This window comes from Sus scrofa, chromosome 11 (assembly GCF_000003025.6).
Source record: "Sus scrofa isolate TJ Tabasco breed Duroc chromosome 11, Sscrofa11.1, whole genome shotgun sequence".
In the NCBI taxonomy this organism is placed as follows: Eukaryota; Metazoa; Chordata; class Mammalia; order Artiodactyla; family Suidae; genus Sus; species Sus scrofa.
Genome location: NC_010453.5, coordinates 9,010,307 through 9,030,386, shown reverse-complemented (window position 1 = coordinate 9,030,386; position 20,080 = coordinate 9,010,307). Strand labels below are relative to the sequence as shown.

General features: G+C 42.1%; 1 protein-coding gene across 11 annotated transcripts in view; it reads right to left on the bottom strand.

Annotated features, from left to right (window-relative positions):
• PDS5B (PDS5 cohesin associated factor B) overlaps positions 1-15,693 on the bottom strand; it is a 208,342-nt gene extending 192,649 nt beyond the window's left edge. For 6 of the 11 annotated variants that reach the window (XR_002336648.1, XR_002336649.1, XR_002336650.1 and 3 more), the window contains exon 1: positions 15,491-15,636. The gene's annotated coding sequence lies outside the window, so the exon portion shown is untranslated. Of the gene's footprint in view, positions 1-15,490 lie in introns of all 11 variants that reach the window. The other 5 variants (XM_021065562.1, XM_021065558.1, XM_021065564.1 and 2 more) reach the window with 3 other exon arrangements.

Sequence of the window (20,080 nt, the reverse complement as noted above, 5' to 3'; positions counted from 1 at the left end):
GATCCAGCGTTGCCTTGAGCTGTGGTGTAGGTCACAGACGTGGCTCGGATCTGGTGTTGCTGTGGCTGTGGTGTAGGCCGGTGGCTACAGCTCCGATTAGGCCCCTAGCCTGGGAACCTCCATATGCTGCGGGAGCAGCCGGAGAAATGGCAAAAAGACCAAAAAAAAAAAAAAAAAAAAAAAACCCCACTGAGTAAGAATCTCAGGAGAAGAGAGAATGGAGCAAAAAAAAGCGTTTTTAAACAATGGTTGAAAATTGATGAAAAAAAGCCAATTAGCAAATCAACAAGTTCAACCAACTAAGCAGAATAACAAAAAAGAAAAGAAAAAGAACATATCAAACTGTTGAAAACTAAAGATGCAATGGAAACCAGAAGACAATTTTAAAAAAAGAAACTTTACAGCAATTTAAGACTGTCAACCCACAGTCTACAGCTAGCAAAAATATTCTTGAAAAATAAGAGTAAATATATATACACAAAAGCTAAATGTATATATACTTATCACTAGACCTGGACACTATTCAATGCTAAAGGAAATTCTTCAAGCTGAAGGGAAATAACATCAAACAAAACTTAGATCTATACAACTAAAACTGTATTAATAACAATATAGTTATATAAAAAAGACTCTCTTGTTTTTCTCAAATTCTTTAAAAGGCAACTATTTAAAGCAAAATTAACACTGTGTTGAAGCAAAAGATAACGCACCAATAGCACAAAGATTAAATGTAATTATGCTTAATAAGGTTCTTAATTTTACATCAAGTAGCATAATGTTAATGCTAAACGAACTGTAAAAGTTAATCACGAACACTCTAATCCCTAGAGCAGCCACTTATACAAAGCAGTACAGCTTAAAAAGCCCATCAAGGATTTAAAATATTTTTTAAATTTTGACTAACATAAAAGAAGGAAGAGGAGACAAAGAGATAAAACACATAGCAAAACGGCAAACTCAATCATATAAATAACATTAAACGTAAAGTTATCAAATCTTCCACTCAACGACAGAGATTATTAGAAATGTTTAATATTTAGAGAGAGAAAGAGGAAGAAAGAAAGAAAAGAATAAACCCATTAAATACATGCTATCTATAAGAGATGTATTTTAAAAACAAAGATACAGTCAGGTTAAACATGTAATAATAAAAAATTATACACCACAAACACAAATAACAAATGTAAGGCAAGTGGTGTAAGTACATTAACATCGGAAAAATTTAACTTCAATAAAAGATAATTATTAAAGGTAAAAAGGTCAATTCATCCAGAAGGCATAATAATCATAAATAAGAATACACTTAATATTAGAGCTTGAAGGCAAAAACAGAGGAAATACATGCAGCAAAAGCTGGCAAAGTTATAGGAAGAAATTTAACAAATCCACAGTTACATATGAAAATTTTAATACCTCTCTCTCTGCAACTGAAATGGATAAAAACAATCCATAAGCATATAAATCAGGGGCTAGCTAACTGCAGGGCAGATCCACGGCCCTCTGTCCATCTTTGTAAATGAAATTTTCTTTTTTTGCTTTTTAGGGCCGCACTTGTGGCATATGGAGGTTTCCAGGCCAGGGGTCCAATCGGAGCTGTAGCCACCGGGCCTACGCCACAGCCCACAGCCGCAGCTACTCGGGATCCGAGCCTACGGCACTGCTCATAGCAACTCCAGATCTTTAACCCACTGAGCCAGGCCAGGGTTCGAACCCACATCCTCATGGATCCTAGTCAGGTTTGTTAACCACTGAGCCAAGAAGGGAACTCCCTGAAGTTTTTTACAGCACTGCCATGCCCATTCGTTTACATATTGCCACGACTGCTTTTGCACTATAAGGGCAGAATAGTAAAAACAGAAACTATAAAATTCAAAAAACCTAAAACATTTTCTACACAGTCATTTTCTAACCTCAGATACAGGTGGTTTAAACAATGCTACTAACCAACTTGACCTAACTGTATGAGACCATACACTACACCATAAAATAAGCCTCACATTTCAAAAGGTGAAAATCTTGCCAAGTGTATCACATAAGGAGGCACGGATAAATGGAAGCCATGTTAAAGGCTGACTACGATATCCAATACTGCTGTAAGTCAGTTCTCCCTAAACAAATCTATAGAGCAACATGATCCCAATCAAAATCCCAAAAGGCTTTTTTAAAAATAGAAATTGAGGGGAGATCCCGTCTTGTCTCAGTGGTTAACGAATCCAACTAGGAACCATGAGATTGTGGGTTCGATCCCTGGCCTTGCTCAGGGGGTTAAGGATACAGCATTGCCATGAGCTGTGGTGTAGGTTGCAGACACGGCTTGGATCTGATGTTGCTGTGGCTCTGGCGTAGGCTGGCGGCTACAGCTCCGATTAGACCCTAGCCTGGGAACCTCCATATGTCGCAGTTGCGGCCCTAGAAAAAAACCAAAAAAAAGGAAATTGAAGGAGTTCCCATTGTGGCCCAGCAGAAACAAATCTGACTAGTATCCATGAGGCTGTGGGTTCAAGCTCTGGCCTCAATCAGTGGGTCGGGGACTGGGCGTTGCCATAAGCTGTGGTGTCTCAGATGTGACTCCAATCCTGAGTTGCTATGTCTGTAGCATAGGCCAGCAACTGTAGCTCTGATTTGATGCCTAGCCTGGGAACTTCATATGCTGTGGGCGTGGGCCTAAAAAGCAAAAAGAAAGGGAGAGAGAGGAAGGAAGGAAGAAGTTGACAAAATAATTTTAAAATTTATATAGAAACAAAAAGGAACCAGACTGGCCAATGTTAGAGGATTCACACTACTTGATTCCAAGACTTAAGGTGCCAGACACAATATGATACTTGCATAGGAGAAACAATCCGATCAAAGAAACAAAAAAGAGAATCCAGAAACATATCCATACATCTATGTTTAAACAATCCTGGACAAAAACACAAAGGCAATTCAGTGTAGGAAAGGAAAAAAAATTTTTTTTCAAACAATGGTATTGGAATTGAAAAAGAAAATATTTTTTTTTGTCTTTTCTAGGGCCGAACCTACAGCATGTGGAGGTCCCAGGCTAGGGGTCTAATCAGAGCTGTAGCCACCGGCCTACGCCACAGCCACAGCAACACCAGATTCAAGCAGCATCTGTGACCTACACCACAGCTCACGGTAATGCCAGATCCTTAACTCACTGAGCAAGGCCAGGGATCAAACCCGTCACCTCATGGTTCCTAGTCAGATTTGTTAACCACTGCACCACAACAGGAACTCTGAAAAAATTATTTTTAAAAATGAAGCTCAACCCCTACTTCACACACCATCCATAATAATTAATTCAAGATGGGCCAGAGCCCTATATGTAAAAGACTACAAAACTTGTAAAAGAAAACAAGGGAAATTATTTTCATGACTTCTGGTTACACAAAGGCTTCTTAGAACTCAAATCTATTTTTAAAAAATTGATCAACTAAACTTCATAAAAATTAAAAACTTTAGATTATTAAAATACACTGTTAAGGAAAAGACAAACTTATAACCTGGGAGAAAATACTCTCGATACATTGATCTGAAAAACCAGATATACTAAGAATTCTCACATATCAATAATAAAAAGACAACCTTTTTTTTTGTTTGTCTGTTTGTTTTTTTTTAGGGCTGCACCCACGGCATATGGAAGTTCCCAGGATAGGGGTCGAATCGGAGCTGTAGCTGCCGACCTACGCCAGAGCCACAGCAACATGGGATCCAAGCCGTGTCTGCAACCTACACCACAGCTCACGGCCAGATCCTTAACCCACTGAGCAAGGCCAGGGATCCAACCCGCAACCTCATGGTTCCTAGTCGGATGCGCTAACCACTGCGCCACGACGGGAACTCCTCCTAGGCCTTAGGCGTTATTCTTAACAGTAAAAACTGGAAACCACTCAAATGTTCATCAACAGAAGAAAAGATAAACTCTGGTATATTTTATCCAATGAAATACTACTCAGCAATAAAAAGAAAAACTATGACATATCCAACCTCATAGATGCACCTGGAAATATATGTTAAGCAAAAGAAGCTGGATGCAAAAAAAGTACACACTGTATGAAAACTAAACAAAATAATTTATACTGTTAGAAATCAGAGTGTTTGGGGGAGAAGGGAACTGAATGAAACTTTCCCGAGTGATGAGAATGCTCTATATCATCTTGTGGTTTTTAGTTACACAGGTATAACTACATAACCATCACACCTCAAAGTGAACAGCTAAGGTATGAACATCTTACTGTATTTAATTTACATCTCAAGATAAATAAAAATAAATTTTAAAAATAAATGTGAGCTCATAGTATTGTTTTTCCTTTGATCTTAGGTTGTCCACATGTATATTTAGTGTATACATACAATATTTATGAATATTTGGTAATTATCTCTCATCTACTATGTGCCACACACTATGCTAGGTTCCAAAATAACTACAAGTCCATGCACTCAAGAGGATAACAACCCAGGGCAAGGAAAGACAATAACAGTACACAATGTGAGGGTTTCTATTATAAAGATATACACACGGATGCCTGAGAAGGAGAAAGGGGCACCATACATTGCCTGAAAGAAGAGTTAGTAACAAAAGCCTTTTCGTTAGGTGAAGGATAATGAAGACAGGAGGAATGGACCACTATAAGCAGAGAAATACCACACGCAAAGACCCAAAAACAAAGACTCTGACACAACAGGGAGTCAGGAGCACAGTGTTCTTAGAGTTTTAGAGAACCTATGAAGAGGAAAAGAAAATGCTGGAAAAGCAGCTGTTGCGAGAAAAGAGTACACATGCTAGCACTTTATTTACTAATACAGAAAGGTCTCCAGGGTATACTGTTAAGTGGGGGTGGGGGCGAGGCAAAGCAGTTAAAGTTTCCAACCTTAGTGTAAAACATGTGTTGGGGTAAAAGAAGGAGTATGATGGGGTAAATTTATTTGTACAGGGTTGTATTTTTTAAATCTCCAGAATGATATATAAGAAATCAGTAATTCTGGTAAACTATTATAGGAATCTGGGAACTATGCAGTTGAGTAAGGGTTTGGATGAGGGACTTTTTATGGTGTATCGTTCTCTGTTTTTTTACCTTTAAAGTATTAATGTGCACACAACATTTTGTATTTTTAAATCCTTTGAAACCACTCTATCAGAATCAACAGGATTTGGTAACTCATTTGATTTGAGAAGTAAAGGACATGGAGGGGTCAAAATGACACCAGGTTGCTTGACTTGATGACAAATCTAGCCATTCAGCTTTAAAAAAAAAGAAAAAAAAATCTGTATTAACCAAGGCAGGTATTAAAGGATAGCGGAAGGCAGCTCAGATTCGGACATGAACTAGAGGGGCTGCGTAAAACAGAACATGAGAAAAAGATAGTAAATTTAGAAGAAAGGTTGGGGATATGGCTATCAGCACAAGCCTTGGAGAAGGGGAAAAAATTTTTATATGAACCTAATTTATCTAGGAATTATATATTCTATATACCCAATTAACCCAGAAAATAAAACTGAAAGACATCTAACTCAAACTGACAGCTTAAGGCCACATAATCATACCCTTTTCTCACAGACACCAGGCTCTCACAAAGCTTATTTATTTCTTACATTTAGATAACTTCCCAAGTTCACAACAGATTAGAAACATCAAAAAAGGGTGGGGTATAGCGACCAAAAGCAACCATTTGTCAGCAGCATGAGGCAGCAAAAAAAAAAATTTCTTAAAAAGATGAGGATACTACAGCTCCGATTCGACCCCTAGCCTGGGAACCTCCATATGCCGTGGGAGCGGCCCAAAGAAATAGCAAAAAGACCAAAAAAAAAAAAAAAAAAAAGATGAGGATACTACCACCAACTCAAAATGTACAGAGTTCTTCAAGCCAAAGTCCTATGTTTTATCATCTTAAGACTTGGACAAGGAGTTCCTTTCGTGGCGCAGTGGTTAACGAATCCGACTAGGAACCATGAGGTTGCGGGTTCGGTCCCTGCCCTTGCTCAGTGGGTTAAGGATCCGGGGTTGCTGTGAGCTGTGGTGTAGGTTGCAGACACGACTTGGATCCCGTGTTGCTGTGGCTCTGGCATAGGTCAGCAGCTACAGCTCCGGTTGGACCCCTAGCCTGGGAACCTCCATAAGCCGCAGGAGCGGCCCAAGAAATGGCAAAAAAACACAACAAAAAAAAAAAGACTTGGCCAAAATGGTCCCTCCTTCAAGAAGTTTTTCATGGTTCTTGTATTCTTAGCTTAACATAATCAACTTCCTTTATCAAATTTCCAATTTCAAATATTTTTGTTTATGCCCTCCTGAAAGCACTTTATTCTCTCTTGTTTTATATATTTTATAATTATAACTTCAATATTACAAGTCTCCTTCTTCCTACTTGAATATTTATCTCTTAAATGAAAGAACTTCTTTCATCTTCATATCTCTAAGGACAATTTCCTTGCCTAGCACAGCATGAAGAAATCCATTCAACAAACAATTATCCCTCTTTGCCTTCTCTATAAAGTGATATGGGAGTTCTCTGGTGGCACAACAGGTTAAGGATTTGGTATTGTCACTGCTGTGGCTTGGGCTGCTGCTTTAGTGCAGGTTCGATCCTGGGCCTCAGAGCTTCCACGTGCTGCAGACATAGTCAAAAATTTAAAAATTTATAAAAAAATAGGAGTTCCCATCATGGCTCAGTGGTTAACGAATCTGACTAGGAACCATGAGATCACAAGTTTGATCCCTGGCGTAGCTCAATGGTTTGGCGATCCGGCATTGCTGTGAGCTGTGGTGTGGGTTGCAGACAAGGCTCGGATCTCACATTGCTGTGGTTCTAGCATAGGCAGGTGCCTACAGCTCCAATTGGATCCCTAACCTGGGAACCTCCATGTGCCGTGGGTGCAGTGCTAGAAAAGACAAAAAAGACAAAAAAAAAAAAAAAAAAAAAGTATAAAAAATAAAGTGATGTGAGTGGACTTGCCACAAATTTTCTCCCTGCCCACAGTTGTTATAGCTTTTTATTCAGTACTTACATATTTGGCACCAGGTTAGGCATTTAGCCTGGCTTATACCAAAAACTAATCAGATAAGGTGTGATTAGAAGTGACAGCTAGGAGTTCCTGTCCTGACTCAGTGGTTAAAGAATCCAACTAGGAACCATGAGGTGACGGGTTCGATCCCTGGCTTTGCTCAGTGGGTTAAGGATCTGGCGTTGCTGTGAGCTGTGGTGTAGGTCACAGACGCGGCTCAGATCTGGCATTGCCGTGGCTCTAGCGTAGCCAGCAACAACAGCTCTGATTAGACCCCTAGCCTGGGAACCTCCATATGCCACAGGTGCGGCCTTCAAAAGATAAAAGACAAAAAACAAAAAATTCTAAGATCAGATTGTAGTGATAGCTGCACACAAACTGTGAATGTACCAGAAAACAATGAATTGTGCACTTTCAATGGGTATGGTACGCAAATTAATCTCAGCAAAGCTGCTTTAAAAATGAGCATCATCCCCACTTCATCAGATTAAGAAACTAAGGCAAGATTTGGTAATTGGGATCCTTAACCCAATTTGTTCAGTGACACAGCTACCTAACGATGGAGGCAGGATAAAAGCCAAGCAGTCTTTTTTTTTTTTCCAGAGCCACAGTGATGCCAGATCCAAGCCACGTCTGTGACCTACACCACAGCTCACGGCAACAGCAGATCCTTAACCAACGGAGTGAAGCCTGGGATCAAACCCGCAACTTCATGGTTCCTAATCAGATTTGTTTCCGCTACGCCATGTCGGGAACCCAAGCAGTCTTAACTCCATGCCCATGTGCTTAACCACTACGCTCTTCTGCTTTCCTTAGCAAGGGACTTCACTCATCAAGCATCATATCAAATGCCTAAATATGCTCCTGCTGCTCTTCAATTCTTCCATGTTAATGACCTTCCAAACTCTAACTAGAACTACAAAGCCTTGACCTAATTACGTTATACCATAAAGGCAGAGGAAAAGGAAAGTAAAAAGCTTAAAAGAAAGGGACCAAAGAGAGAGAGGAAGGAGAAAACAATACTCAAGAGCTTAATTTCAAAGTTGTCCACTTTGAGCGTAAGACTACTGAAACATTACTACCCTTGATTGCTATCATCAAAGTTGGTGAGTAGGCCTAATTCAGCTGGGCTGGAGCTAACAGCAGGCTTCCTGGACTAGTCCTGCCGAAACCAGGGTTTCTTGACAAAAGTGACATTTTAGGTTTCTTGGCAACAGAGACATTTTAAGCTAATTTTCTTGCTGTTGTTGTGGAGGGCTGCCCTTCACACTGTAGGCTGTTCAGCAACCTCTGGCCTCTACTCAGGGATGTTGCGTATCCCTCTGTTACTACTAAATATCAGTAGTACCACTCTTCCCCTACCGCCATCCAGTCCTGACAACCAAAATGTTCGAGACACTGCCAGACGTCTTGTGGGGAGAAGCTGGGAGGGAAGGGGTGTTCAAAATCAGCCCTATTTGAGACTAAGGGCTGGCCTAGACTAAGGGTAAACACGAAAAAGGGCCATCCATTTGATGTTAAATGGTGTATATAATAACTGGAGACAGACAATTTTTTTTTCAACAAGCTTTACCGAGATAGCTTTAAGATATAAATGTAGATATTTAAAATATATAAAGTATATAGCTTGATGTCTATATATATAAATATGCATTGTGAAAAGATCACCAGAGTCAAGCTCATTAATTAACTTCACCTCTACATGGTAACTATGGTGGTGGAGGAGGGGTGTAACAAGATAAGAGCCTTTTAAACCAATTGCATCCAAAGCCTACTAAGAAAAACCTTATCAATAAAAAAAAAAGAAAAAAAAAAAAAAAAAGGATTTCCCGTTGTGGCTCACAGTAATGAACTCGACTAGGAATCATAAGGATTTGGATTCGATCCCTGGTCTTGCTCAGTGGGTTAAGGATCTGGCATTGCCGTTGCCGTGAACTGTGATGTAGATTGCAGATGTGGCTCGGATCTGGTGCTGCTATGGCTGAGGCAAAAGTTGATGGCTATGGCTCCAATTAGACACCTAACCTGGGAACTTCCATATGCTGCAGGTGGGGCCCTAAAAAGCCCCAAAAAAAAAAAAGTGACGCTGACGGTGGTGGGGTCGGGGCAGCCTGTAGGGATTAAATAGGAACAAAGCCCGTGTAGTCATACCAACATCCCAGGCTTCTGTACAGTTCAGCATGTAAGGCCTCTGACCCTAACAGATTATCAACTATAAAGAGGTACTACTAAAGATCAGAAAATAGATCTAAAGGATGGTAGAAATAGGAACTCCCTTTGGTGTGAAGGAAAAATCAGTTTCCCTTATAAGAAAACCGAAGAGTCCCTCATCTCTGGAGGAACTGAAATACCAAAGTCAAGGCTGCCACCCCCACCAGGGAAGAGGAGCACATCAAATGACAGTAAAAATAAAATGACAATTGGGGTGGGGGAGAGCAGACAGTTAGAGACAGAGCTGACCCTATATAAAATTTATTTGCTGACTCTCAAATCTCCCCTCCTACCTTTATATAATCTTCTGTTAAGACCAAGTTAAGGGCTTTCAGTAGCCTCACATTAACTCTTGGTTGTGATTCAAAGCCTAGCACTATAGCCTCTCCATTCAGAGTACTGCTCCTTCTCTAGGTGCCAAGGGCTCTGAAACCTTATTCCTTTCGAAAAGTTCCAGAACATTTTAGATTGGTAAATGTAAATAAATTAACCTACTCACTCTAAAGTATGTGTTTCAAATAATCTCTGCCAAATAAGCATATTAAAAATTCTACCCTCCTCATAATCAACAAAATGCAAAGCCAAAACAAGATACGAACTCCACATATCAAGTCAGCAAAAGGCACAAAGTTTAATAAAGTTAAATACTGGTGAATATGTAACAGGCATACTCACATACTGTAGGTTTGTGTAAATTGTTACAAGCTAAATACCACTCAAAAAGAGTCAGAATAAATTATGATACTTTCATATAGTACTCTGATCATTTTTTAAATTACGTTGATATATATGTGCCAATATGTAAAGAGCTATATGACATTAACTATAGAAAAAAGTAAACAATATAGTTTTTAATACCAGCAAAAGCAGTAAAGTAAAATACTATTTGTATAAATTTTTTGAAAAGTAAACTGTCTAAAAACTGTTAACAGTGGATTTCCTCTTAGGGGGAAAGAGGAAAAGTAGTTTTACTTTTCCGGACCTTAAGAATTTTCTTATTACATACATGTGTAACTTTTTGTTGTTATTGTTTTGTTTTGCTTTTTGGCTTTTTGCCATTTCTTGGGCTGCTTCAGCAGCATATGGAGGTTCCCAAGCTAGGGGTCGAATTGGAGCTGTAGCCACCGGCCTACACCAGAGACACAGCAACTCGGGATTCGAGCCACGTCTGCAACCCACACCACAGCTCATGGCAACGCCGGATCCTTAACCCACTGAGCAAGGCCAGGGACTGAACCCGCAACCTCATGGTTCCTAGTCGATTCGTTAACCACTGAGCCACGACAGGAACTCCTACATGTATAACTTTTAACTTAAAATACACAATTCTTTTAAGTACTCTATTTCCCAAAACCTTAAGAACTACTCTTACCACCAACTCTCACAAACACCCCCAACTCCCATCCTAATTATCTGAATGCTAACTGAAACTGCCTGACTGAACTTCAACTACCAAGGGATATATTTTGGGTTTTTTTCATTTCAGGGGTTTTTGCTTTTGTTTTGTCTTTTTAGGGCCACACCCACGGCATATGGAAGTTCCCAGGCTAGGGGTCGAATTGGAGCTGTAGCTGCCGACCTACACCACAGCCATGGCAACACAGGATCCTTAACCCACTGATAGAGGCCAGGGATCGAATCCTCATCATCATGGATGCTAGTCGGGTTCACTACCGCTGAGCCACTAAAAGGAGCTGTGGATCTATTTTGCAAATACATTTTGGACATGGATCTGTGACTACTCTTTAAAATCTCTTCACTTACTTCTCTAAAACCACCTCTGAGATGAAAAACAATCCCTACTATGCCCAGGGAACCACAAACTTTAGTTTCCTTTTTGGGCCCCCTAAGCATTCTCTCCTAGAGAGAGACAATGCCTGTGGCTATAATGCCCCTTTCTTTGCTCTCCCACATAAAGAAGTGCAACCTCAACCATCACTGAAGAGGAAAGCCTGTCCCTTCTAGAATCACTGAACAGCAGGGATTCCACTCCCGTTTTTCTCAGCTCTCATCACCTTGATGCAGGTGGCCAACCACAACTCTAACTCCTACAGGACAGGGTCTCAGCTCTGTTTATCCCATCATTCCTGGTACAATACATATATGAAGCCTAATATTTGTTCATTTTAACTGAATCAGGTCAGAACATTCTCTGTCGAGGGGAGTAAGCCAATGAATGGAGTACTTCCAGATCATGGATCTTTTAAAGATGCCTCATCAGTCTTTCCTCCACTCCACTTAGCTGCCTTACAAGTTTTGCACAGCTAAACCAAGTATTTCTAATTATTGCTCAGTACTGATGTCTAATCATTAGAGTTCAGTAACTATTGCAGATATTATAATTATCTCAGAAGAGCTTTAGATTTACTTCAAATAACTAAATTTTACTCACCTTAGTTTAATCTTCATGAGTTTCTCACTGAGCATGATCACCCCCACCAACTTAAACGATTACAGTTTCAAAGCAGCAAACTTACCCTTAATTTTGGCTTAGTAAGAAAAGGTTATAAAACCATTTTCAAGTATTGGGGAAAATGGTTATCAACAGGCAGTTCATAACAGTATAGTGTAAAGAAGAACTGACCTCTCCACTGCAAGAAGTGAGAATTTCAAATCACCTGGCAGCTTCTTAAATAAGCTTAAAAAGTAAATATGTTCTCAGAGAAATTACTGGATTTCTTTTTAAACTAAGTATTTTTGGAATTTTCAACATTCCCAAACAGGAATATTCATATCAAATACAATTTCCCCAAGCACCTACTGTAATTGGAAGTGACAAATGACTTGCATAGTAAATTGAGTTTAAAAGTTTAAAAGTTAAAAAAAAAAAAGGAGTTCCCATTGTGGCGCAGTGGTTAACGAATCCGACTAGAAACCATGAGGTTGCAGGTTCAGTGCCTGGCCTTGCTCAGTTTCCGTGAGCTGTGGTGTGAGCTGCAGATGCGGCTCGGATCCCGAGTTGCGGTGGCTGTGGTGTAGGCCGGTGGCTACAGCTCCAATTAGACCCCTAGCCTGGGAACCTCCATATGCTGTGGGAGCGGCCCTAGAAAAGACAAAAAAAAAAAAAAAAAAACCAAACCTCACACATGCACAGACATATACATCTTATAACAAAATAAAGTTCAATACTAACTTCCAAACTACCCTGGCTTAAAAGTGTAACAAAGAATAAATAAATGCCTTGTCAAGTATTTTTACCCAATGAAAGATCAAGCGGCTCCAGGAGACAGACAAGAAAGAGGTTATCTTCTGAGATAATTTAAGTGGACTGAATCCTGGATAGACGTTATCAACCAGACTCTGTGTTAACCTCGAAACTCTATTTCTTGGTTGAATGAATGAAAAAGGGAGGAGGGGATAGAAAATAAGATGCTATCTGGCAATAATTTTAAATATTGCTTAAATCCTGAATAAAACAATACAGACCATGTGGATGCTTCTAAGCCTCCAGGAGATCTAAGGACTACCCCAATTCCACCATAAGGATATAACTGTGACTTTGGCTAAACCATTCAAATTATAATCTGAACTAATGTCTCATGCATATGATAAGTGAGGTGGAAATCATCTATGTTTCCTTATAGCTCCCTAACACTAACAAAGGAAACACAAATCTACTCTTTTGAGTATATATACAGTACTTGTCATCAAAACCAAATCACTGTAAGCTCTCCTGTAGGTTCTAGGCACACATGATGAAAAAGTAGCACTAAGGAAGCCACAGGACAATCCTACTACTCAAAGAGGGAGAAGCAGAAAGAATACAATCTTCCAAAATATTCCCCCTGACACAAAGTTTTGGTTACCATTTACTTTTCACCAGAGCAAGCCCTAATATAGAGTATTGCTTTATTTTAGGCCTAACCAATTATTGATAAAGCCTAGTCCTCAAAACATAACTCTTTGTGACTGTTAAAGTTTCAAAACAACTTTAAACTTAAAAATGTTATCCAAAATCCAACTCAGTACAACTACTTATCAAATAAGCTAGTACAACATCCCATGACAACAAGAATCACTATCATCACTTTATCTCCTCTAATTCTTGGGGAAAGTGATGGAAAAGAAAGCATAAGCATACAAGAATGAAAGTGACAAGAAGAGTAAAAAGCTACTGTAGGGGTGGGAATGGTTTAAAAAAATTAATTTAATAAAAAGCTTCTGTAAAAACAAAGTTAATGCATGGATAATCAACCTCAACAAAAGAAAAATAAGAAAGAGCACAAAAATTCTTCAAGGCAAAAAAAAAAAGTCAATACAAACACTACCATGTCATTTAAAATACACCTTCAAGTAAAACCCAGAGATTTTTTTAAACCATCAAAAAGGCAAAAATAAATAACTACTTCAGTAATCAAAGAATGTCTAAAACGCACCTTTTCTATATACACTTGTAAATTCATTTTGAAAGAATAATGTTCTGACTTAATTTTTTTACACCTAAGTTTTTCAAAATAAATCTATCTTAACATAAGAAGTTTCATGTTGAAACTTTCACCTATATATTCACCACTACAAATTTTAATTAGGTTTTCTGCTACTACTCAGTGATACAAAATTAACTGTTCCACAAACTGACCTGCATACACCATAAGAATGCTCATTTTACGGTTCCTAAAAATGCTAACATTTCTGACATATGCAGTGCATAGATAAGTGTCTTTTCTAACCCTTATTTTGCTTAATACCATTTTTGTGTTTTTAACTATTTTACTTGACTACTGTATAAGTTAGAACAGAAAATACTCTATCTTGGGACTTCACATACATATGCTGAGAACAATGATTATACATACTGCCATCGAGGTTTTGGGTTTTTGTGGGGGGGTTTTGCCATTCAAGTTTTAAATAATTATGACTCATGTACAGCTCGCCTCTTATATACATAAATAAACTTGGATTCTTAATGATTATTAGGAAGACAGCCGGTGACCCCCAAATCACTCAAGACCACAGACTAAACCTTCGAAATCAAAGGCTATATCCAAAATTTCCGAAATGGTTTAATAAACAGGGTTGGTAGGGTCGTTCAGGACAGTACCGTCCAGCCATCATTTCATAATAAAAGTATAAGAGCGTTCGAAGTACGTTTTTCAAAGTCAAATAAAGGGTTCTCTTTTGGAGTTGATTAGGATGCCCAAAACGCTCTTTCCAACCCTATCCCGAGTTTGCACGGGCCGCGGAGGAACGGAGGAAGCGGCAGTTCTGAAGCGGAGGTGCTACGTTTCTGGGTTCGGAGTCATTCCCTCGAATAACTGTACCAGGGCTTAGCGTGTCGCGGCTTCAGCGCATGTACCAAGAGGCAAAGCAGCACAGAACCACAAACAAGCTTTTTCTCCCGACCAGAAACTTTTCAGGTGTCAGTAAGATAACAGACTCAAAAAAACGTCAACCAGACACCGTTTGCACTGTCGTTCCAATTCCGAGGCTTCCTAAAGGAAAGCTAGGACTCAGTGGTCGCCAGGGAGGAGCCACTCCAGCCCGTCTGGACTCTTCCCCAACTAGGTCCTCGGGTGCCCCCAGCACCAGCTCCAAGAGGCGCGGTGAGCGCGCTTTATCTCTGGCGACTGGCAAGTAACCGTATAAAAATGTCACTCTATCGGCCCTTGTCGTCGCCCGGAGCAGAGGCTGCGCGGAGCGGGCCCGGCGCGGGGGACCCGGCCGCGGGGGCGGAAGGGCCGAGGCCCGCAAACCGCCCCGGGGTCAGCCGGGACCCGCGCTCCCCGCCCCTCGCCCGGAAGGGGGAAAACCCGCCCGCGGGAGGATTCAACAGGAGCGCCGCGCCGCCCGCCTGCCGCCCGGGAAACAGCCGCCGGCCGGCCGGGCGCGGGGGGGAGGGGCGGCGGCGGGGCGCGGGCTGCGGGGCGGCCGGGCAGCCCGGCAGCGGGCGCGGACCCCCGGCGCGCGCAAGGTCACCGCCCGCGGCCCGCCGCCTCCGTCGCCGCGGGCGCCCCGGTCGGGCCAGGGCGGCAAGTTTAATTTCCAGAGGCTGCGGCTGAGCCCACGGCGTGGAGGGAACACGGCGGCCGAGGGGCCCTCCCCACCCCCCACCGCACAGCCGGGCCCACGCCCCCGGCCCGCGCCCCACTCCTCCCGGCCCCGCCGCCGCCAGGCAGCCGGCGGCTGCAGCCCCCGATGCCTGGAAGCGAGTCTCGGCTGGCAGGCGGGCGGCGCTTGAGCCCCGCCACAGACACAGCCGCGGTGGCGGGCGCTGAAAAATGGAGCGCGGCGACCAGAGAGAAGAGACATTTTCTTCCCGTTAACTGAATTGTTTCCTACCTCCGGGTGCCCGACTCGTTACTCCTCTCACTCCGCTGCTCTCCGGGATCCGCCGCCGCCGCCGCATCCAATCGCCTCCTCCCCCCCTCCCCTTCCGCAGCCAGCCCCGCCGTTCCTCCTCCTCTCCGCTTCAAAATGGCGCCAAGAGCTCTTCGGCGGCTGCTCCAATCGAACCGCCGCGGACAGCACCGGGGGCAGGCAGAGCGCCGCGTGGGTGCGCAGCGCCCCCTGCCGACCGGACAGCCTCGCGCGCGTGCCCGCCGGCCTCCCCTCCGCCCCGCCCCGTGCGCCCGCGCGTGCCCGCCTCCGCCCCGCCCGTCGCGCGCGCACGCAGTCACACGGGCACGCCGCCGCTGTGACATCGAGACCCGGGGCTGTCAATGCTTTCTCTGCTTCTAAGGCTTCCTTGACTTTTGCCGAAAACCACGTAAATTGTTATATACCTCTACCTTTATGGATAAAAGTTGGGAATTTTTTAAAACAATGAAACAATACTAATATCGTGCTAAGTAAATAAAATTGATGTTAACTACTTTGCTCCTTGCTAACGCTGACCTAGTCATCTCAAAATGCCCTGAGTTGTTTTTGTTTTTGTTGTTCTTGCACTTTATATGTTATGTCTTTACTTAATCTCACAGCTGTCCCATTTTCAGGTATTGTTTAGGCGGTGGCTGCGAGGACATAACAAGTCCACCTGTAACAAAGCATTCCATTCATTTTATCACAATTGTCCTTATTACAGGGAGAAATAATCTGAAGAACACAAGGAAGTCTTCTGGGAGGTGGATTTCTAACCCCCTTCACCTCCAGGGGATGCCGCTCCTCACTTCTGCAGCTGTACTACGAGTATATTGAAAGTTCATCTGGGGTCCGTCGTGGCGCAGTGGTTAACGAATCGACTAGGAACATGAGGTTGCGGTTCGGTCCTGCCTTGCTCAGTGGTTAACGATCCGGCGTTGCGTGAGCTGTGGTGTAGGTTGCAGACGCGGCCGGATCCCACATTGCTGTGGCTCTGGCGTAGCCGGTGGCTACAGCTCTGATTCGACCCTAGCCTGGACTCCATATGCCGGGAGCGGCCAAGAATAGCAACAATAACAACAACAACAAAAAAAAGACAAAAAGACAAAAAAAATTAAAATAAAATAAAAAAAAAAAAGAAAGTTCATCTGGAGATTTACTATTAGGATGGAGAGAGAAAAAAAAATCTCTGAGGATTAAATGAAGCAGTTGCTTAAAAAAAAAAGGAACTATGTTGTATGCAATAGCAAATGGATTTACAGAAATTAGTAATATAAACCTTCATTTAAAGCAACACTATTTAGGGAAACAAATCTGAAGTTGGTATTAAAAGAAATTAGTATTAAAAATAAATGTCTGTCTTTAGGGCTTTAAAAAAACCGAATGTGAGGGGAGGGTGTATATGAGAAATCTCTGTATCTTACTCTCAATTTTGCTATAAACTTAAAATTGATCTAATAAAGTCCAAAAAATAAGCAAATTGTAGTTCATCAGGAGCAGTACAATTGGATGCAGCATAATTTAAGATAGATAAACCGGGAGTTCCCGTCGTGGCGCAGTGGTTAACGAATCTGACTAGGAACCATGAGGTTGCAGGTTCAATCCCTGGCCTCGATCAGTGGGTTAAGGATCCAGCATTACCTTGAGCAGTGTTATAGGATGCAGACTCTTCTCAGATCTGTCCTTGCTCTGGCTGTGGTGTAGGCCAGTGGCTGCAGCTCTGATTGGACCCCCAGCCTGGGAACCTGCATGTGCTGTGTGGGTGTGGCCCTAAAAAGACAAAAAAAAAAAATCAGTGGTGAGAATGATGAAAAAATTCTGATTTGCAGTTCCCATCGTGGCGAAGCGGAAACAAATCTGACTAGGAACCATGAGGTTGCAGGTTTGATCCCTGGCCTCGATCAGTGGGTTAAGTATCTGGCATTGCCATGAGCTGTGGTGTAGTTTGCAGACTCGGCTCAGATCTGACGTTGCTGTGGCTGTGACTTAGGTCGGCAACAACAGCTCCGATTAGACCCCTAGCCTGTAAACCTTCATATGCCTCGGGTACGGCCCTAAAAGGACAAAAGACAAAAAAAAAAAAAAAAAATTCTGATTTTATACAGACTTGGTTAAAAGAATTATCTTTGATTATAAAAAAAACCCCACAAATCTGGGAGTTCCCTTCATGGCTCAGCAGTTAATGAACCTGACTAGGTTCCTTGAGGATACCAGCTCGATCCTTGGCCTCGCTCAGTGGGTTAAGGGTCTGGCATTGCTATGAGCTGTGGTGTAGGTTGCAGACATGGCTCATATCCTGCACTGCTGTGGCTGTGGCCAGCAGCTATACCTCCGATTCGATCCCTAGCCTAGGAACTTCCACATGCATGGGTACAGCACTAAAAGCACACACACACAGACAAAAACCCCCACAAATCCCTGTGCTAGTTTTTTTATGGCTATTGTAAACAAATTATAAAAACAACCAACAACAGATTTATTGCCTTACAGTTCTGTGATTCAAAGAACTGGCACAGGTTTCACTGGGTTAAACTCAAGATGTTGGCACAGCTACATTCCTTTCTGGAGGGTCTAGAATTCTCTAGGAGAGAACCCGTTTTCTTGCCTTTTGCAGCTTTGAGAGGCTAACCACATTCCTGAGCCCTTGTCCCCTCTTCTCCATCATCACAGTCCACACAACGGCATCTTTCTGACCCTGTTTCCACTGTCACATGTCTTTGTCAGACTCACTTCTGCCTCCTTCATTCGAGTTTAAAGACCCTTCTGATTATATTGGGCCCATCTAAATAATCCAGGATAATTTGCCTAATTTAAAGTCAGATGATTAGCAACCTTAATTTGATCTATAACCTTAATTCCCCTTTGCCATGTAACCCAAATATTCACAGGTTCTTCAGCAGAGGACATAGATATCTTTGGGACTCATTATTCTGCCCACCATACCACTCATATTCTGATCATTTGGTTTTTTGGTTGTTGCTTGTTTGCTTTGTTTTTTGGTAGAGTGTAAAGTTGAGATTGAGGGGATTAAGAAGAGAAGAGCTCAGGAGTGCCCGGAGTTCACATGAACAACTGTAAAAACACCTACACTGTTCCCACTACCTTTTTTTTTTTTTATAATTTTTTTATTCTCCCACTGTACAGCAAGAGGGTCAGGTTATCCTTACATGTATACATTACAATTACATTTTTCCCCCACCCTTTCTTCTGTTGCAACATGAGTATCTAGACAAAGTTCTCAATGCTATTCAGCAGGATCTCCTTGTAAATCTATTCTAAGTTGGGTCTGATAAGCCCAAGCTTCCGATCCCTCCCACTCCCTCCCCCTCCCATCAGGCAGCCACAAGTCTCTTCTCCAAGTCCATGATTTTCTTTTCTGAGGAGATGTTCATTTGTGCTGGATATTAGATTCCAGTTATAAGTGATATCATATGGTATTTGTCTTTGTCTTTCTGACTCATTTCACTCAGGATGAGATTCTCTAGTTCCATCCATGTTGCTGCAAATGGCATGATGTCATCCTTTTTTATGGCTGAGTAGTATTCCATTGTGTATATATACCACATCTTCTGAATCCAATCATCTGTCGATGGACATTTGGATTGTTTCCATGTCCTGGCTATTGTGAATAGTGCTGCAATGAACATGCGGGTGCATGTGTCTCTTTTAAGTAGAGTTTTGTCCGGGTAGATGCCCAAGACCCACTACCTTTTGAAAGCAGCTTCACTAATGTATAAAGCATGGTTTCTGAAATCCTGGTTATACCACAGCTGGAGACAAAAATCATACAGGCTTGACCATCGTCCTGCCTTAAGTGAGGGACCCTTAAACCTTGCAGGACATGCAGGAGGTGTATCAGCAGGTGTAGGCTGGAGAATTGTCTCTTGAGGGTAGAACTTCGAATTTATACTGTTTGAAAGAAAATAATTTCCAGGTTAAAAATAGAATATATGAATGCACTTCTGTAGAAATGCAGTACTTAGCGTTTGCAATTATATTTATTGAAATATATGAATAGCAAAAACAATATAAGTTTGAATCACTTTCAAAAAGCAGCTAGAGGAGTTCCCCCTGTGACACAACAGAAAAGGCAGTGTCTCTGCAGCACCAGGACGCAGGTTTGATACCCCACCCTGCACAGTGGGCTAAAGGATCCAGCAGCATAGGTCACAACTATGGCTCAGATCTGATCCCTGGCCCAAGAACTTAATGTCAAAGAGCAGCCCCAAAAAAATGAGAAAAAAAAAGCAATGGAAGTAATAATCTGAGCTATAAGAAACTGTATAAGTGGGAGTTCCCGTCGTGGCTCAGTGGTTAACAAATCCGAACAGGAACCATGAGGTTGCAGGTTCCATCCCTGGCCTCATTCATTGGGTTAAGGATCCGGCGTTACCATGAGCTGTGGTGTAGGTCAAAGACACGGCTAGGAGCTGGAGTTGCTGTGGCTCTCGGGTAGACTGGCAGCTACAGCTCGGACTCAACCCCTAGCCTGGGAACCTCCGTATGTCGCGGGTGAGGCCCTAGAAAAGACCAAGAAACGAAAAAAGAAAAAAGAAAAAGAAACTGGGAGTT